This window comes from Mus musculus, chromosome 1 (assembly GCF_000001635.26).
Source record: "Mus musculus strain C57BL/6J chromosome 1, GRCm38.p6 C57BL/6J".
Taxonomy (NCBI): Eukaryota; Metazoa; Chordata; class Mammalia; order Rodentia; family Muridae; genus Mus; species Mus musculus.
This window is the reverse complement of record NC_000067.6, coordinates 159153884-159172971: the sequence shown is the minus strand read 5'-3', so window position 1 is coordinate 159172971 and position 19088 is coordinate 159153884. Positions and strand designations below refer to the sequence as shown.

Here is a 19088-nt window from a genome sequence, read left to right as displayed (position 1 = left end):
GGATTTCCTGGATGTTTTGAGTTAGGATCTTTTTGCATTTTGCATTTTCTTTGTTGTGCTGATGTTCTCTATGGAATCTTCTGCACCTGAGATTCTCTTTTCCATCTCTTGTATTCTGTTGCTAATGCTGGCATCTATGGCTCCAGATTTCTTTCCTAGGGTTTCAATCTCCAGCATTGCCTCACTTTGGGTTTTCTTTATTGTGTCTACTTTCCTTTTTAGGTCTAGTATCGTTTTGTTCATTTCCATCACCTGTTTGGATGTGTTTTCCTGTTTTTCTTCAAGGACTTCTACCTGTTTGGTTGTTTTTTCCTGTTTGTCTTTAAGGACTTGTAAGTCTTTAGCAGTGTTCTCCTGTATTTCTTTAAGTAAGCTATTAAAGTCCTTCTTGATGTCCTCTACCATCATCATGAGATATGCTTTTAAATCCGGGTCTAGGTTTTCGGGTGTGTTGGGGTGCCCAGGACTGGGTGAGGTGGGAGTGCTGGCTTCTGATGATGGTGAGTGGTCTTGGTTTCTGTTAGTAAGATCTTACATTTGCCTTTGCCATCTGGTAATCTCTGGAGTTAGTTGTTATAGTTGTCTCTGGTTAGAGCTTGTTCCTCTCCTGATTCTGTTAGCCTCTGTCAGCAGACCTGGGAGACTAGCTCTCTCCTGAGTGTCAGTGGTTAGAGTACTCTCTGCAGGCAAGCTCCCCTCTTACAGGGAAGGTGCACAGTTATCTGGCATTCGGATCTGCCTCCTGGCAGAAGATGAAGGCCTGAAACAGGGCCTGTCCCAGAAGCTGTTAGCTTCTGTAGTCCACACTCTCACCTGCACAGACTAGTCTTAGAGGGATCCGGGAACCAAGATGGCTTCCCCAGGTGCTCAGGCAAAGCCCTCCTGGGCGGGGAGGACACCTGTCCCATGGCAGGGAAGGTGCCCGGATATCTGGAGCCTGAAAGGGGGTCTGCCTCAGAAGCTGTCCTCTAGGCACCTTGGGGGTGTCCTTTGACTCCTCGCCCAGGTGACCTGGTGCTGGGTCCGACCTGAAGGGACTTGTCATACAATGCCTTTCTATAGGCTGTCCGTCGTTATTACATGCATTGCTGTAATGGAGAGAAAGAAGGATAAGTAAGCTAATAGGAAATAACTCAATTTAAAAAGCAGAAAAGCAATGATTGTGAACCTGTGGGTCATGAATCTTTTGGGGGGAATCTAATGACCCTTTCACAGGAGTCAAATTCTAGATATCCTGAATATCAGATATTTACATTACAATTCAAAACAGTAGCAAAATTACAGGTATCAAGTAGCAACAAAAATAATGTTCTGGTTGGGGTCACCACAACATGAGGAACTGTATAAAAGGGCCGCAGCATTAGGAAGGTTGAGAATCACTGATGGAAGGGTTTGGTCGTAGAGATCCACTCTGCCATTTACTGATTGTAGTAACATCTTACAGTGTCCAGGGGCTTTTATGCTGACCAAGAATATAGGCATTATTCCTAAGTGATGAATGGTTTTGAAAGAGCAATGATGTTCTTGGTACTTTTGCAGTTGCTGCAACATTAGTTCACTGATGTCTAATTGCAATATTTTCCGTAGGTTCTCATCTTCCTGCTTGCTTGCCTCTGCCTTTTCCCCTGGGAAGGGCATGCTTCACTGCCTCGTAAAGACAACTGAAGGAAAGCTGAAACTGTAGTATTTTTTACAGACTCTAGGAATTTGATTTGTCCACTCTGTTGTATAACTTTTCCTAGGTTTTTAGTGGCTTTGTATGTTAGAGTTACGGAATGACTTCTTTAAGTGATAGTGCAGGTACCGTTCTCAGCTTGGTAAAATCAGTTTGTGCTGATGCACAGCCCTGGCCATCTCCTGTAGGTTATTGTTGGCAGCAACTCAACCCCTTGGGTTAGCAAAGTTTTCCCATCTGTGTGCCTTCCACTTAGGATTTCTGTACAGTTAAATGGCTTTTATGTAAAAAGGACTGTCCACAGTTCCTGACACATAGTAAGTGCCAATTAGATACTAAGAAGTAAGGGCTAATTATTATTAAGTGATCCACACTAAATATTTGTGTTGAATTTGATGTGTATTAAACACTTGTAATTTATGCCTTTTCCTACCATTCCATGCCATTAACCGACTGATAGACCCTCTTTCCTTGTTAAGCTCTAGCTAGGGTAAAATTGCTTATTGAATTTGAATAATGCATTGGTCTCATTTAGGAATGTAATAGATATTTATTAAGTGGGATGCATGTAACATACAAACCATTAAGGGTGAGTTTGTCCTTAAGTATTTTCCTGTGTAGGAAGGGAGCCAAAGTGTTTTATTGACAACTTAAACTGAAACCCTAGTGCTGCAACATTGTAGCTGGACCATGAAGATGCATAAGTTGGGTAGAGTAAAAAAGTATTTTAGGTGGAGGAAACTTCAAAGGCCATCCCACAGAGGCAATAAGCTTAGCTATTTATGGGAAACAGTTCATTCATTTCAGAAAGATTTATAAAACACCTGGTATTTGACAAACACTGTTCTAGTCCCTGAAGCCCAGCACTATAAAAGGAAAATAAGTGTTTGTTTTGGTGGGACTTACACTCAGAGAGGCAAAGCATAAATGGAGAACAGATCCATTACATAACTTCAGGTTGTGATAAGGACCGGGAAGCATTCAAACCAAGGTGCCTTAGAATTTCTGTTGCTGTGGTAAACTATCTTGAGCCAAAGTCACTTAGGGAGGGAAGAGTTGGTTTGGCTTTTGTATCATGATCAGAGTTCACCACAGAGAGAAGCCAAAACAGGAACTCAGATTTTCAGCTTTTTCCTAGATTATAGAGGGCTGCCATTTTGCCTCATCTCTCTCTCTCTGTCTCTCTTTGTCTCTCTCTGTATCTCTCTGTCTCTCTGTTTCTCTGTCTCTCTCTCTGTGTGTGTTTCTCTAGTGAATTTCTCTGGTATCCCTTCTAAGGATACTAAGTTTCATTAATTTCATTCTTAGAGTGACATATCTTTAAATAGAAGCACATTGGGGATTAAGGCCTTAAATATAAATGCTGAGGAGAAATGGCATTTATCCCATAAAATATAGAAAAGAGGATACAATTTCTCTCTGAAGCAAAAAGTAGAAACGTATTACTTCAATTGAACACCAAACTCACCCTGACAAAAAGAAGTTCCTTGAGGCTTGTGAGCTCTTGTCAGTGGGAAACCTTTTCAGTGTTACATACCTATTCTCTAGCATCTCCTCCTGGTTAAAGCAGTTTGACACTGATTGTACATTGACATGCCTTCTGTATGCTGGTGTGGGGAGCAGTGGGTTCTGTGGCTGTTAAGTCTAGTACACTCTACTGAGTTTGTTTCCACCTAGGATGCTGACTTCAAACCCTGACTCCATCTATTGGAGCTTGTGTGGCAGAGGTCAGATAGTGTATAACCTGAGCCAGGATTTATGCCATCAGAATGAGAAATTAGCATCTTTGAAGAGGTGCTACTACAGAAGCAAGAACAGAAAAAAACAAATGACAAATCTCAAACTCTGTGCATAGTGACATTCTCAAACTCTGCATTCAGTTTCTTTCATAACAGAATTTGCAAATCCATGCCTGATTCAAGTTAGCAAGTATTTTACAAAACAAATGCCAATGAAAACCAACTTGTTAATTCTTTTGTATTTAAGTGAGTTAAAATTATTTGACTCTTAAAATTGCCCATCTGTGAGACAACTGGAGACAGATTTATTGGTCACGAGCTAAGGCTGTTTTTATTTTGGATGCTGTGAACCAGTCAGTCAATGTATACAGTGCAGAGGGTTACACAACAACTTGAAAGGATGCCTTTCAGAGTCAATTAAGAGTTCTAGATGGTTTTCATCATTCTATGATTTGTGTAGCTTGTCTAAAGCTTTCCTGGAGTTTAACTTGGTTCTGAAATCCACTTTGCTGTCCAAAAATCATTGATAAGGGTAAAACAGTCCCTAGCCATTGGCATCCTTTCATTTGATCAATGCTTTATTGAATGATTTCTATGGACAGGGTATTTCTAAGCCCCAGGAAGGGGCTAGCTGGGGAGACATCTCAGTTGATAAAATGCTTGCCTATATAAGCATGAAGACTTGAGTTTAGTCCCTATAACACACATAAACCAAGGCATGGTGGTGTGTGTTTGTTATTCTAGCACCGTAGGAGACACAGATGGATCTCTAGGGCTTTCTGGCCAATCAGCCTAATGTAAATAGGTAAATCTGAGGCCAGTGAGAAATCCCATCTTAAAAACATACTGATTAAAAATTGCCTACTTGGGGCTGGAGAGAGAGCACTCCGCCGGGGGTCGGTGAAGTATCCCAAGATGGTTGGGTGTAAACTTGCTCTAAAAACCATTGATTGGGTATCTTTTGTGGAGATCATGCCCCCAAACCAGAAGGCAATTGGAAATGCCTTGAAGTCCTGGAATGAGACCTTCCACACCAGGTTGGCTAGTCTGTCTGAGAAACCACCTGCGATTGACTGGGCTTACTACAAGGCCAGTGTGGCCAAGCCTGGCTTGGTGGATGATTTTGAAAAGAAGTATAATACCCTAAAGATTCCTGTGCCTGAGGATAAATACACAGCCCTGGTGGACCAGGAGGAGGAGGAGGATGTGAAGAACTGTGCTGAGTTTGTGTCTGGATCTCAGCTCAGGATCCAGGAGTGTGAGAAGCAGCTGGAGAAAACGAGGAACATAATTCCCTTTGACCAGATGTCCATTGGTGACTCGAATGAGATTTTCCCAGAAACCAAGCTGGACAAGAAGAAGTACCCGTACAGGCCCCACCAGCCCATCGAGAACCTATGAAGCATCCTGGGACGGAGCCCTGGCTGACATGAAATAAAACATTTAAATAGTGCTGGCAAAAAAAAAAAATTGCCGACTTGGTAGAACACATCTTTATCCCAGCACTTGGGAGGTGGAAGATGGGATTTCTCTAAGTTCTAGGCCAGCCTGGTCTATATAGCAATTTTCACATCATTCAAAGCTATCATAGTGAGACTCTGACTCAAATCAATCAGTAACCAACCAGACAAAACCCAAAGCTGAATGGTGCTTGGATGATAACAAAGGTTGGTCTTTTGCCTACCTCTCCACCCCATACCTCACACAAAGAAAACAGCTCCCGATAAGGTAGTTGTTGTGATGGTGAATCTCAGTCATTAACTTGATAAGATAAAGACTTGTCTTGCCTTTGGTATGTCTGTGGTAGATTATCTTTAAAAGGTTAGCTGGCCTGGGATGATATCCACTGTGGATCGTACCATTCTCTGGTCTGGGATCTTGGACCATATAAAAAGGGGGGAAGAATACTGACAGAAGCACTCATCACTTCCTTATTTCTGACCATAGATGCAATGTGGCCAACTCCTACAAGACACCCCACTCCCAAGCCCAGGCGCTCAGTGCCTTGACTTCTCCACCACAGCAGAGTATTCCTCAAACTGCTAGCCAAAATAAACCCTTCCTCTATTATACTACATATTATGTTTTTCAAGATATTTTGTCACAGTAGTAGGTAAAGTAACTAAGAAAGTTGTCTTCTGGGACTTTTGCAACGGCAGAAAGTACAGGTGAACAGGCCAATAAAGAGTTGATGTGCAATGGATACTAGCCATGTTACCAGAACACTTACAAAGGCCACCTTTTCTAGATGTGGCCAGTTAGATTTGCTTCTGGGAAAAAAAAATGACTGGGAGCTGAAGGTGAAAAGGTTCAAACTATGGAAAGATTGCTGCATGCACAGAAGAAGGTAATTCCAGGCAGACCACCAATAACTTGAGGTGGCACATGTGTGATAGTGAAGCTGAGAAAGAGGTTGAGTGTACTATGAGGCAAGAGATATGGCTGGAAGAGAACTTAGAATGACATTCTAATCTGGCACCTTTCCCTAAAATCTCTGATGATGCCTTTAAGGGGTTTCTCCCAATGGATTGACATGCTTGCATCTGCTTTTAAATGACAGTTCCTGATGTGTTAAAATAGTGGCTTGAATCTGAACACAGCACACTGGGTCCAAACAGTTCCATGTGTGAGAGGTTTGGTTTTTTGTTTGTTTGTTTGTTAGCTAGTTTTTTGAGAGGCGGGGGTAGGGGAAGGTTTAGGCAGAAAGAGAAGGGGAAAAGAAAGAGAGGGAGGGAGGGAGGGAGGGAGGGAGGGAGGGAGAGAGAGAGAGAGAGAGAGAGAGAGAGAGAGAGAGAGAGAGAGAGAGGTGTTCCCCTTACTTATATGGAAAATGACGTAATTCAGGTAAAGGTGGGAGGTGAGCCAAGTGGATCCTGGGAATATGGTGCCTGTTGTCTTGGGAACAGATCTGCGATGTTATAGGTTTGGGGGGTCCTGATGCCAACAGTTCCAGTAGGAGTGTGGTATTTGTACCGAGGGTGTGACAAGAGGATAACGGTCCAGGATAGTTAGGAACCGTCGCAGTGATCTGGGCAAGTAATGACGAGGTCCTGAACTAGATTATTGCTTCCCAAAGACATAAAAATAAATCTTTCACACAGTCTTGGGCCAGATCCCCTTTGTGTTGTTTACAAGAAAGCAGATAATCATATCTACATGCAGGAAGAGCTATTTGATTTTTTTTATAAAAATAAAACAGGGACCTGTCAACACTGTCTCAAAGTTCTGTGATTTTTCAGATCTCTTCAGCAGGAAAACAGTTGAGCAGACATTCACTCATCCATGCTTACAGTACGTCTTCTCCTTTTCTAGGAAACCCTATGTAGATTCATCGGAACTGAATACATAAATCTTAATCAGGGCATATGTTCTGCCATCTGCCGGTGTATCTTCAAGCCTGTGCAGGTATGACCTGATGCCACAATGAACGAACAGACTAGGAAGATCAAAGTTATTTCATCGGCTCCTGTGATTTATAATTTCCAAATCTATGGGAAGAGAAAACAGCAAGCATCAAGCATCCATCTCTGCTTGTACCAGGTCACACACTGTAATGCTATCCAAGCACAAGTTTCCATGGTAAACAGGGTAAGACTTGCCAATACCTCACAGGGTTCCAAAAGGAGGCAATGTCCCTCTTGGGAGAACTTTGTAACTGGAAAAGAAAATCTTTACCAATGAAATCTCCAGCAAAAGGAAAGTCACAGATGATATTTTTGCAAATGGCTTCTTGCCAAATATCTCCTCAACAAGGATGGCTGGCAGTGACCCATTCATTCGACTGCAGAGGTGGTAAAGATGCTCTCGCCAATACTTGTTTTCATTTGGACCCAACTTCCTAGAAAAAGGAAAAAAAAAAAAAAGAAGAAGAAGAAGAAGAAGAAGAGGAAGGAAAAAAAAAGACTTACTTTGAGTTGAAAGTTTCTATGTTTCATCTCAGTCCAAAGGTGACTTAAAAAGATTTCTTTTGAAAGTTGAATTAATTCAAGTGACATCTGTAAAATTTAGTCACTTGCAAAGGTACATCTATAAGAAAAATCTGGGCAACACCAAAAAAATTTACATTTTCCTATTTTTTGTGACTTTTGGAAGATTAATGATTTTTAACTGTTTCTCTTGAAAGAGTTTAACCCTTTTAGTTTCAGGCAATTTGTCCTTTTGAAATCATTTGATCCAGATTTTTTTGCCTATGATTAACATAAAATAAGTTATGAATTTAGTTTAGTTATGAATTCACTAGGTCTTTTAAAAATTAGGGTGCATAGCATATGTTTAACAGAAAAAAAATCTTTTTATAGATAAGAGTTTAAGTTGGGCACGATAGTGCACACTTGCAATCCTAGAACATGGGAGGTTGAAGCAGAGGGATGGAGAGTTTGAATCAAGCCCGTCTCAATAGAACAATAGAAGGAGAAGGAGAAGAAGACTAATTCAAGAATAATACAAAGCTTTAAAAGAGAACTTCCTGTTGGAATATTGTCTTAGTCATTGTTCTATTGCTGTGAGGAGTCACTATAAACATGACAGCTCTGTGATGGAAAACATTTAATCAAGACTGGCTTATGGGTACAGAGGTTATCATCAAGGTCGGAAGTATGGCAGTGTGCAGGCAGACATGAGGCTGGAGAAGAACCTGAAAGTTCTACATCTGGATTGGCAGAAAGACAGAATGAGACACTGTGCTTAGCTGTGCTTCTGAAACCTCGATGTCAATCCACAGTGAGTGACATACTTCCTCCGACAAGGCTACACTTACTCCTACGAGGCCACACCCACTCCTACAGGGCCACAGCCACTCCTACAAGGCCACACCCTCTCTTATAAGGTCACACTTTTAAATTTATTTCTTTATTTTTATTTATATGAGTACACTGTAGCTGTCTTCAGACAACACCAGAAGAGTGCATCGGATCCCATTACAGATGGTTGTGAGCCACCATGTGCTTGCTGGGAACTGACTTCTGAAAGAGCAGTCAGTGCTCTTAACTGCTGAGCCATCTCCCCAGCCTCCAAGGTCACACTTTTTAATGTCACTTCCTAAGTTTTCAAATGCATGAGTCTATGGGGACCATTTTTATTCAAACTGCCACAGATATATAAAGCTACTTCAAGTAATACATTATTTGATAGTAAAGAATAATAGGATAGTAAAAATGCAGTAAGTTTTAGAGATGAAGACTAAACAAGGTGACTTGAGAATGCAAAAATGGGAGAAAGTAATATTGATAGGAGGACAGATGCCGTTTTTTCTTTGTTTTGAGAGTTGGGGACCTAAAGGATGGGTGAGTTGGAGATGGCACTTCAGCTGAGAGCTTCCAGTGAACACAGACATGGGGGTTAGAACCTGGACTAGTCAGGGTAGCTAGTAGCATAGGAGAAGAAGTGGAAAATATAAGCTGTTTCTTACTGGGTGTGCTACTCATAGTTTGGGTGGGCAGATTTTTGACATTTTAGTGACTATGTTTCCTGATTTCAGCCTTTGAAAAGCCAGTACTATTCTTTGTCACAGGGATCACTACACATAATTGTTCCTTAATACTTTCAAACACTTTCCGGGAGGCAGTTAAATTGATTGAGTACATATAGGACACCAATTTTAGTTCTTAGGTGGTATGGGGACTGCATTATAGATAGCATGACCAGACTCATGAGTCTAAGAGTTGTTCCAGAGACTGACTCTGAGGAGGAAAACACCAGGAAACAGGAGAATCAGTTCAGCCTAAGCAAGAGTTAATGCACACTTGATCTAAACAATTTCGTCACTTTCCTGCTTGAAAACACTCATGGAAAGTTTTAAAAAGCTATTTTTTCTTCTAAAGCCCCACAGCACTACACTATAGAGCTCTTTCTGCTGTAGCTGCTTTCCTGTTTTCTGCTTTCCCCAAATTAATATCATATGTTATATTCAGAATTACAAAAACAAGATTCTTAGAGGGTGATCATAACACCCTCTCTACAACACATGTACTAATTATAGTATCAACACACGGGGCATGGAAAGCTTTGTTTACAAAAACAAGCCCGCTTCTCTGTTTTTTCTTAGATAGGATTTGGTTTCTTTCACTTTTTGACTCTTTCCCCCTCTTTAAAGGAAGACTCTGTTGACAGTACACTGAAAGATTTGGAGTCTCAGATGTCAGAGCAGTGGGAACTGAATGTGGAGAGGCATATGGAGCCTGTCAGAAGCACTGTGAGCAGCCAAAACAGGAGACAGTGCCCAAGGCAAGAGAGGCAAAGAGATGTTTGCTTTGCTGTGTGTGTGCAGGAAATCCAGGAGACTAGTGGTGACGGCCAGAGGGCCATGGCTGCCTGGCAAGCATTAGTCTGCATGTATCAAAAGGGTGTCCCAACTCAACACAGCTGTGACTTCATCTTGTAATGTGTCCCCTCCCTGCTGCTGAAATCCTGCTGCCTTCTGCTTTTCTGGAAGAACTTGAGAAGGGACTGTGTCAATGGGATATAAGGCACAGACATTTTATGGTTAGATTTTCCTCAGAAAATCCATTTCAGGTGCTTTTGTGTTTGTTTGTTTGAATCAAAAAAAGGGGATTTTAGCATATTCCATTGATGAGGTTTGCACATTTATGCAGCTGTCCTGGGACTTACCATCTCAAGTTTGAATCTGATTCTATTCATTAGCCAAGTTTTTATTCTTTATAACTCTTCTCTTGGTTCAAGTTCCTTTAAAAAAGTAACCTCAAAAACAAAACAAAACAAACAAACAAACAAAAACAATCCAAAGTCATTGCATCAAAATCCAGAGCTCAAATCTAAATTCTCCTCTGCATACATACGTGGTTCTGTCTTAGACAGGGCCATTTTCAGTGACTGGCATTCTGATGTCACGAATTAATTGTAATGAAGGAGAGATGTTTACCTTTCAAGCTTACCAAATTGGCTTGCATTCTAGATTTTATGGGTCTATATTCCCATCAGGATTCCTTGTGAAAATTCACTAATGGTTCTATTTATAGGGGAGGGGACACCCTGAAAAAAAAGTGATAACATCATTGTTTTTAGTTTCTCTGGCATTTTATATGGCATAAAGATTTTCAGATATGTTAACTCATTAAGTCCTCCAAACACCAAAGAAAGGATTGATCCAAAATCACAGCATCAAAATCCAGAGCTCAAGCCTAAATCCTCTAATACAGACTTACCTGTTTCTGTCTTAGGGTCATTTTCAGTGGCTGGTGTTCTGATGCCTTGAATTAATTAAGAATAGACTTCTGAGTAATGAGCCTTTCCAGTTATGACTTAGGGCTTGCAGCCTTGAATAATGAATTGATATTAGTTATATGGGAAGTTCCTGTCTTCTAAGTTCCTGTCTTCTGATCCCAGGGCTGGGAATGTAATTCGGCGATTGTATGCTTTATGGTTGGGAGTAAGAGTGAAAAGAAGGAGGAGGAGGAAGAAGGGGGGAGGAGGAAGGGGGAGGAGGAGGAGGAGGAGGAGGGGGAAGAGGAGGAAGAGGGAGAGGAGGAGGAGAAGGGGGAGGAGGAGGAGGAGATTTGTTTTGATGCCAGCTTTTGTGGATCATAGACCTAAGTGATGGAGAACAATGGATGGATGACAATGACAGCTTCTGGTTAGTTAGTATTTTCTCTACATTTTGTATATAATGACTCCCAGAAGTATTTCTGATGACTGTGGTAGCCTTCAGTTGCTCCTGTCAACAGTTCTTTGAAGATCTTGAGGGTCACTCTAGTCTTTTGCTTCCTGGGGTAGCTCTTTAGCAGGAAGAGGGCTCAGCATCACCTTGATGGCAGATCACATTGCTTGAGAACTTATCAATTTTTTTTTAGAATGACCCCAGAGTGAACAGAGGGATCAAGACTGTTGGGCCTGAGACTTTCCACTGCTTGAGAATTCCTGAACTCTGAGGTAGCTTTGATTCCTTCCTTAGAAGTTCTATGAATAGTCTTAACATTTCTCTCTACAAGCTCATTCTTTTTCTTTCTGAACATTTATGTGAAACAAATCCCAGGATCTGTCTTAGGCATCTTCAGGTTCTCAAAACTTCATGATTTTCTAGCATTGGCCCTGTGTTGAATAGAACTCAAATAAACTCCCATGACCACTTAGCAGCAACAATATGATAAAGTCTGTTAGGTTTGCTCCATGTGCCAATCGCCTTTTTAATGCTTTAGCGGCAGAAATCCTCATAATAATCATGATTGAAATACATAGTACGTGTTCTCAGAATTGGCCATTGTGGTCTCTGATAGCTGATTGGTATGCTTTTCCCTGAGAAACTTTCGTTTTAAAGACGACTTATATAGTGAAAAAAAAATGCTAAGAAGTAGTGAATGGGTCATTTGACTTTTGGTAGCAACTGGATTCTAAAAATTTCTAGTGGATAAGAAATATATGTCATAAAAATGAAATATATATCATATCAAAACACTTGAATGTATTCTTTTTTTGCCATGGAAAAATGGCACATTCTTTCTGAGCACAAATTTCTTGTGCCTCTTCTCATCTGGCCAGAACTTTTGTAGTCAACACTTCTCTTACTCAACCACCAGCTCTTACTTTCCTTTGAGAAAACCCCTGCCTTCCCAGGTAACAATGCTCTTGGCCTCTCCCATTCAGCCAGAGCAATCCTGATAACAATTCATTATCATCAAGGTGAGGGCATGGCAGCGTCCTGACAAGTATGGTGCAGGAAGAGCTGAGAATTCTACAACTTTATCTGAAGACTGCTAGGGAAGACTGGCTTCCAGGCAGCTAGAAGGAAAGTATTAATGCCCATGCCTACAGTGACACATCTACTCCAACAAAGCCACACCCATTCCAACAAGGCCACACCTCCTAATAGTGCCACTCCCTGGGCTAAGAACAAACCATCACATATTATAAAATAAAAAATGTATCAAAATGGTTCATCTACTGGGAATAATGGTGAATTTTGCTTTTGGATATTTTCTTTATTTACATTTCAAATGTTTTCTTCTTTGCAGGTCTCTCTTTTGGAAACTCCCTATCCCCTCCCCCGTCCCCCTGCCTCTATGAGGGTGCTCACCCAACCACTCACCCACTCTTCCTGCCCTGGCATTCCCCTACACTGAGGCATGGAACACCCTCATCCTCCCACTGATGTCCAACCAGGCCATCCTCTGACACATATGTGGCCGGAGTCACATGTGTATTCTTTGGTTGGTGGTCCAGTCCCTGGGAGCTCTGGGCCGGTTGATACTGTTGCTTCCCCCATGGGTCTGCAAACTTCCTCAGCTCCTTCAGTCCCTTCTCCAACTCCTCCATCGGGAGGTGGGCGTGGAGCAGGAGGGAGAAGCAGGCTGGGGGGGAGCTGTGCTCAGTCCAATGATTGGCTGCAAGCATCTGTCTTTGTATTTATCAGGGTCTGGCAGAGACTCTGGGGAGACAGGCATATCAGGCTCCTATCAGCTAATGGTGCTTTTTTTTTTTTTTTTTTTTTTTTTTGGTTTTTCGAGACAGGGTTTCTCTGTATAGCTTTCACTATCCTGGAACTCACTCTGTAGACCAGGCTGGCCTCGAACTCAGAAATCTGCCTGCTTCTGCCTCCCAAGGGCTGGGATTAAAGGCGTGCGCCACCACTGCCCAGCCACTATTTTTTGTTTTTTGACATTCTTTTAATCCCAGCATTTAGGTAGAAGCATGAAAATCTCTGTGAGTTTGAGGTCAGTCTGGTCAACATAGCAAGTTCTGGGCAAACCAAAATTACATAGTGAGACTGCTCTCACTATCAAAAGGCTCATCTAGTGATTTTTGTCTGTGTGACCCACCCATTCATATCACTTTGTATTAATAGTATATGTGTAGTCAGTATGGTTTGCATATTCATGTCTCCAAGAATTCAAGTGTTGGAACATTATTCCCCATTGCAATGGTATCCAGAGACACTGAGAACTTTAAGAGCTGGTTTGGGCTTTAAGAAGGATTCACCTATCTTGCTCTTAATGGACCAGATTGGTTGTTACAGTGCAATGCCCTTCCCCTTTCCTGTTGTGCTCTGACCTACCACCAGTAGCTACTTAAGCTTGGATTTCCAGCCTCTAGATTTCTACCGCTAGCCAGAGTGCGCATCTTTCCTTCTGTTTTTTCTAATCTCTGTTATTCCTTTATAGCTGCAGAAAATGGAGTAGTAATGAGCTATTTCAGGGAGTGCCGGAGGTGGGGAGGGAGAGGGACAGGGACAGGAAGAGGGTGAGGGTCAGGGAGAAGGAGAGAGACCATTTTGACTCTTGATATTTTTGTTACAGAGTTTCCTAAAAATAAACCTAATTGTTGTGTTAATATTAGATTAGGACATGCAGCTATGTGGCTAGTTGGGGGAATTTTGCCAACTGGATTAACCTTTTTCACACTGATCACCACACAGCTAGAGGCTGTGGGAAGATACACTCTCTGCTTCATTTCTTGGTAATGAGACTCCTTAATGGGAGGCAGGATCACGTCTGGAACTCAGTGGAGGTGGTGTTTAGGCATGGCTGGCTCTATTACAACCTCAATAACTGGCACCAAACAAGCCACTTAACCCTTCCAAGTGTCAGCTTTTTGTGTGTGAGGCTCAGAACTAACAGATGTATAAATTGTAGACTCTAAATCTTTTAGACATATGGTTGTTACCTTATATTCACATTCATATTACTGTCTAGCCCCTGATACTGACACTGTGGTATATTTGGATAGTATAGTACACTGTCACAGAAATTTTCCTGTCTCAGGCATAAGCCCATCATCTCATCTGTCTTGAGACTGCTGTAGCAATGTTTCCTTACATGAAGACTGATAGGTGTATGGAGAGAGGATTTCTAAATGATGCTTGGTCTCTGTATTGTTTGATGGTTAGAAATGCTATGAAACTTCCATCATGCATTTCCATATAGGTATGGCTGCTGTCATTCCCCAGCTGCACAATCACAGTTCAACAAGGTCACAACCTCTGTTCTAGTGAGGTCCTACAGAGGAATACTGCAAGTATTCCACTGGATACCATATGAACATGATATGGTGTCAGTACTTTAAAATCCCAGGATACAACTTCAATTGGTAGTACTGTACATGTAGAGCACATTTGAGCTTCAAGGGTCAGGCAGGAAATGAAGACACAGAGGTTCAGAGAGAACACAAGAGTTGCCTGAGGCTGCTCAGTCCATCAGCAGTCTGACGGGCTGGAACCCAGATCACCTGGTTCTCAGACTGGGTTCTTGCCAATATCCAGCATACCCTTATTTACACAGATGACATTAATAGAATTGCCCCTAGCAACTGCTCAAAGAAATACTCATAAAATACCAAAAGAACACAAAACCTCTAAAATTCTTAGATGATTTGTATGTTTTTCTTTTACACCATATGAAAGAAACATAGATAGTTAAGCAAGCATCATTTTAAACGATATAAGACTGTGTATACATAATTTAGTGGCAATTATTGACTGGCTTTGGGGACTGATACGGAAACATGACATTCATCAAACTAGTGAAAATTTACATTCAGATGTTCACATGATTCAAAGTGACCAGCTTCACAGACATCTCAGGCTGGCATTCAAAAGAAATCTTTTACTTGTGTGGGGCACAAGGTAAACATTTATTCCAGATCAACCACCAGGAGATAAGAGTCCATGAGAAATGTCTTGCAACACACAGCATGAAGGAGAGGTCATGGTGGACTAGCCAAATGTGAGTCCATAATGGATTATAGGGAAAACAAATATTATGTTTGGAAATTCAGACGGAGTCAGATGAATTCCAGCCAGAATTATAGTGATTTTCCTATTATTTTTTAATATTTGTCAGTCTCTTAAGTTAGCCCTGAGTCGACTTTTGTAGTTTCCCTGAAGAAAGTTGGTAAAATGCCAAAAGAACTTTAGACAAGGAAAAAACTGAGTTTGTTCCCTTGAAGAAGAAAGCGAAAAGCTCCCGATCATGTAAAGATGTTATAAAATGTTTTAGCTGCTCGAAGAGATGAATTAGAGAAGATCCAGAAAGTGCACCCGAATACAATGGTCACTGAAAGTGACACGCATAGGTAATAACTAATGTTTTGGGCAATATGTTATGGCAAATGCTGTTTGGGAATGATCCTATTTATGCTCACAAATCTATGTGGCACAACTAATTATCCATATGTATTAGATACATACATAAAGGAATTTTTAAAGAGTAATCTTTCTGAGCACTTATAGCTAGAGATATAAGAGAAAGTTTACAAGTTTTCCTCCTCCTCCTCCTCCTCCTCCTCCTCCTCCTCCTCCTCCTCCTCCTCCTCCTCCTCCTCCTCCTCCTCCTCCTCCTCCTCCTCCTCTTCTTCTTCTTCTTCTTCTTCTTCTTCTTCTTCTTCTTCTTCTTCTTCTTCTTCTTCTTCTTCTTCTTCTTCTTTTTCCAAGAAGAACCCTAGTGTTTTTTAATATTGGGGAAATCAAGTTTCCTTCCAGGAAGAAGGAGTGACTTCTAGTTTGTCTGATTCAAACATGGTGATACCTTTTTCTTTGCCAAGTACTTGGTTGTGTCCTGAAACACGAGATGGCGATTTATTTGTGCTTTTTTATTTTGGGACAGAGTCTTGCTGTACTTGTTCTCTTGAACTTGTACTCTTTCTATCTCTGTCCTCCCTGTCCTTTGAGTAGCAAGGATTATAGACCAGTGCTGCCAGGCCTTGCTTGGAAGGTTTTTTTTTTTCTTGCAGGGTTTCTCCCTCCATTATTAGCTTACCAAGCAGTGGTTTCTACAAGGTGCTTTCATAATCCTTTAGTTTTGGTTGATCTGCCCCATACTCACTTCTTTCCTAACTCCCTATCCCATTCCACTTAAACTTGTAATCCCAGCATTTCCCCTCTTTACTTTCATATCATATGTATTCTACTGTCTCCTCCCCTCCTTCCCGTTCTAATGGGTTCAGTGTCTGGGAGGAGCATATCCCTTTGCAGTTTGAACAGCTTGGGTTGGCCATGTAGGGCTGACCCGAGAGGGCTCCCAGCTGGGCTTGGACTCTCTGCTCTCCTGCCTGCTTTTCTACAGAGACTTCCCCTGGCTTACTAATTTCCTTTACAGACCTTGTTTCTGGCAGGAGAAGAACTCACTGTGTTCTATCCTGTCTGTGTCCTTTCTTGGGGTTTAAGTCATGAGATTCCTACTCCGCTGTCTTTCTTGTTGTTCTTAAGGAAGTGTCTTAAGGAGGCATGTTTTCTTTTCTGTCTCTGGTTGCTGTGTTGTGAAGTTCTATTATGTGGAACAGTGGAAGACCCAGGCAAGAGGGAAGGTGGCAAACCAGTGAGCAGAGGTGACATTCCAAGGATGGTAGCATAGACAGATGGAAAGACTTCCCTGAACAATAGACAAAAGAAAAGCTTCACTCATCTCAGGATACCTATGAGAAAGAATAAACACGCTTATCACTTAAGCCACTTTTTTTTTTTTTTTTTTTTGGTTTTCAGCTAGTGTTGCTGAATGCATTCTTGCTGACAAGGTAAAAACATTAATGTTTGATTTCATGTCTCGAAATTGCTAGAATCATGTTTTTAATCACAATAAAAACTTGAAGGAAACAAATCAAAATTGGATTTGCAAAAGCTAAGGGAAATCCAGGGACAAGGAGCAGATTAGTTGAAGCAGATTGCTTAGAATAGTATGGAAATTTTAATAGCATTAGTTCTTTTTAGGTATAAAAATAAAAAAAACCCACAGAATATTTTTACATTTATTTATGTTCTTTTTAATTTATTTCCTTAATGTTTATGGTTTTTAGCACATTGGTCTTTCACTTCTTTTGTGTTAATTTTTGTATTTTTTAAGACATTTTTGGTAGGTTTTATAAATAGTTTGTTTTCATGGTTTCCCTTTTTGGATAGTTTATCGGTATACAGAGATATTGCTTCTTTAAAATTGATTTTTGTATCCTACAACTTGTTGATTTCATTTATTCCTTGTAAAATCTGTGATGGAGTATTAACATTTCCTATTATCTGCAGAATAGTTTAACATGTTTCCAGTTTGGATGCTTTCTATTTTATTTTATTGCCTAATTCTTCTTGACTTATGCTGACTATAATGATGTGAATGGGCATTCATTTTTGTCTTAGACTTAGAGAAAAAGCTTTCGACCTTTCATAATTGAGTATGCTGTTAGCTGTGGGTGTGTCATATGTGGCTTTTTAAAAATTGTATTGTGATAGGCTACTTCTATAAGACATTTTATTATAAAAACATGTTGAATATTGTCACATGCTACGTGATGACCAGACCTCTGCCATTCATTCTGCTAATGTGGTTTATCGTGTTTCCTCATTTGTACTCACCCTGCCGTCCTAGGAGACATCTCAGTTGACTTTTCAATGTGCTCGTGAGTTTAGCTTGGTAGTATTTTTTTGAGGACTTTCTCATCTAGGAAACAGGAATGTTGACTTGTGCTTAAAAATATTTTTAAAGTGTTCATGTCTGGCTTTAGCATTAGCGTGATACTGGTCTGGTAAAGTGAGTTTAGAACTATTTTCTTTTCTTTAGTTGCTTGGGTTTCGTAAGGACAGTGTCGGTTCTTTAACATTTAGTGGAATTCAAGAGTGAAGTCACCTGACCCTGTATGGGAGACATTTAGATCGATCTGTATATATCTTCTATTTCTCATGACCGAGTCTTGTTATATTAAGGAATTTATCTATTTCATCTGTGTTATTTGGTTTGTTGTTAAAATTATTTAAAATATCCCCTTTAAAAATCCCCTGTTTTCTATGGTGCCAACTGTATTGTCTCTCTGATCTCTCTGATTTACGGTGATTAATGTGAATTCTTTTTCAGACAATTTAAAGACATCTAGGTTTTTTTTTGATATGGTTAATAGAAATTTGTTGGCTCCTTTGATTGTGTTTTCTCTTGCTTTTTCAGGTACCCATAAAACGAATGTGTTGCCTGTTATGTAGTTTTATAGACTGACTTTGAGAGGGAAAAAAACATCCTTATTTAGCAGTGATTAATATGAGGAAATGAGAGACTAATCCTTATCAGACAAAAACCTGATAAAAATAAATGAGTTTGGTTGAAAAATACCAGAACAAGAAGACAGTGTACAACTGGCACAAGGTCTTACAACTCAAGAAGAAAAGGCAAAACTTCTGTGGAAGGACACTTCTAACCAGGACATAAAAGATTTCCATGGATTGAGCTGAGAATAAGTAAAAACCCACACTCCAAAATTGTAAAGCACTAGAGAAACAATGTACAGTAACAACATATCAATTAATAGGACTATCATGTATAAGCATACACACACACACACACACACACACACACACACACACATATATATATATATATATATATATATATATTTAAATTACATGAAAGAAGGAATACAATCATGATACATAGGAGTCCGAAAATCAATAGACTATTTAAAAATAATTAACTAGAAGCCAAATGAAATTTTCAGTACCAGGATTGGGTTACATATAATTAACTTGCTGGCTAAAAAAGTTCCATGGGAACACCTCCCCCCCCACCCCCAAACAACCCAGGCTATTGCCAACACTACTGTTTGCTCTCCACAAAATTTCAGTAAGGTCCTATTGCTGAAGACAACACCCTCATAACTCAGTGAACACAGAGAAGTGGAGCTGGTGCCTATCTAAGAGCTTCTATGAGATGGAACCCACACCTGACACTGGGTGGCCAACAACCTGAACCGAGATAAGC

The 19088-nt window shown here is 40.6% G+C and overlaps 1 long non-coding RNA gene and 1 pseudogene across 5 annotated transcripts in view; one reads left to right on the top strand and one right to left on the bottom strand.

Annotated features, from left to right (window-relative positions):
• Positions 1–19088, bottom strand: part of 4930562F17Rik — a 56199-nt gene that overhangs the window by 15834 nt on the left and 21277 nt on the right. For 2 of the 5 annotated variants that reach the window (XR_373638.2, XR_373637.2), the window contains exons 4-5: positions 7090–7252; positions 6585–6902 (exon numbers count right to left, since the gene is read on the bottom strand). The exons of 1 other annotated variant lie outside the window; for it this stretch is intronic. This is a non-coding gene — a long non-coding RNA (RIKEN cDNA 4930562F17 gene). Of the gene's footprint in view, positions 1–937; positions 1089–6584; positions 6903–7089; positions 7253–19088 lie in introns of those variants that run through there. 2 more of the 5 variants (XR_373639.2, XR_865668.1) reach the window with 2 other exon arrangements.
• On the top strand, positions 4293–4866 carry Gm4953 (predicted pseudogene 4953; annotated as a pseudogene).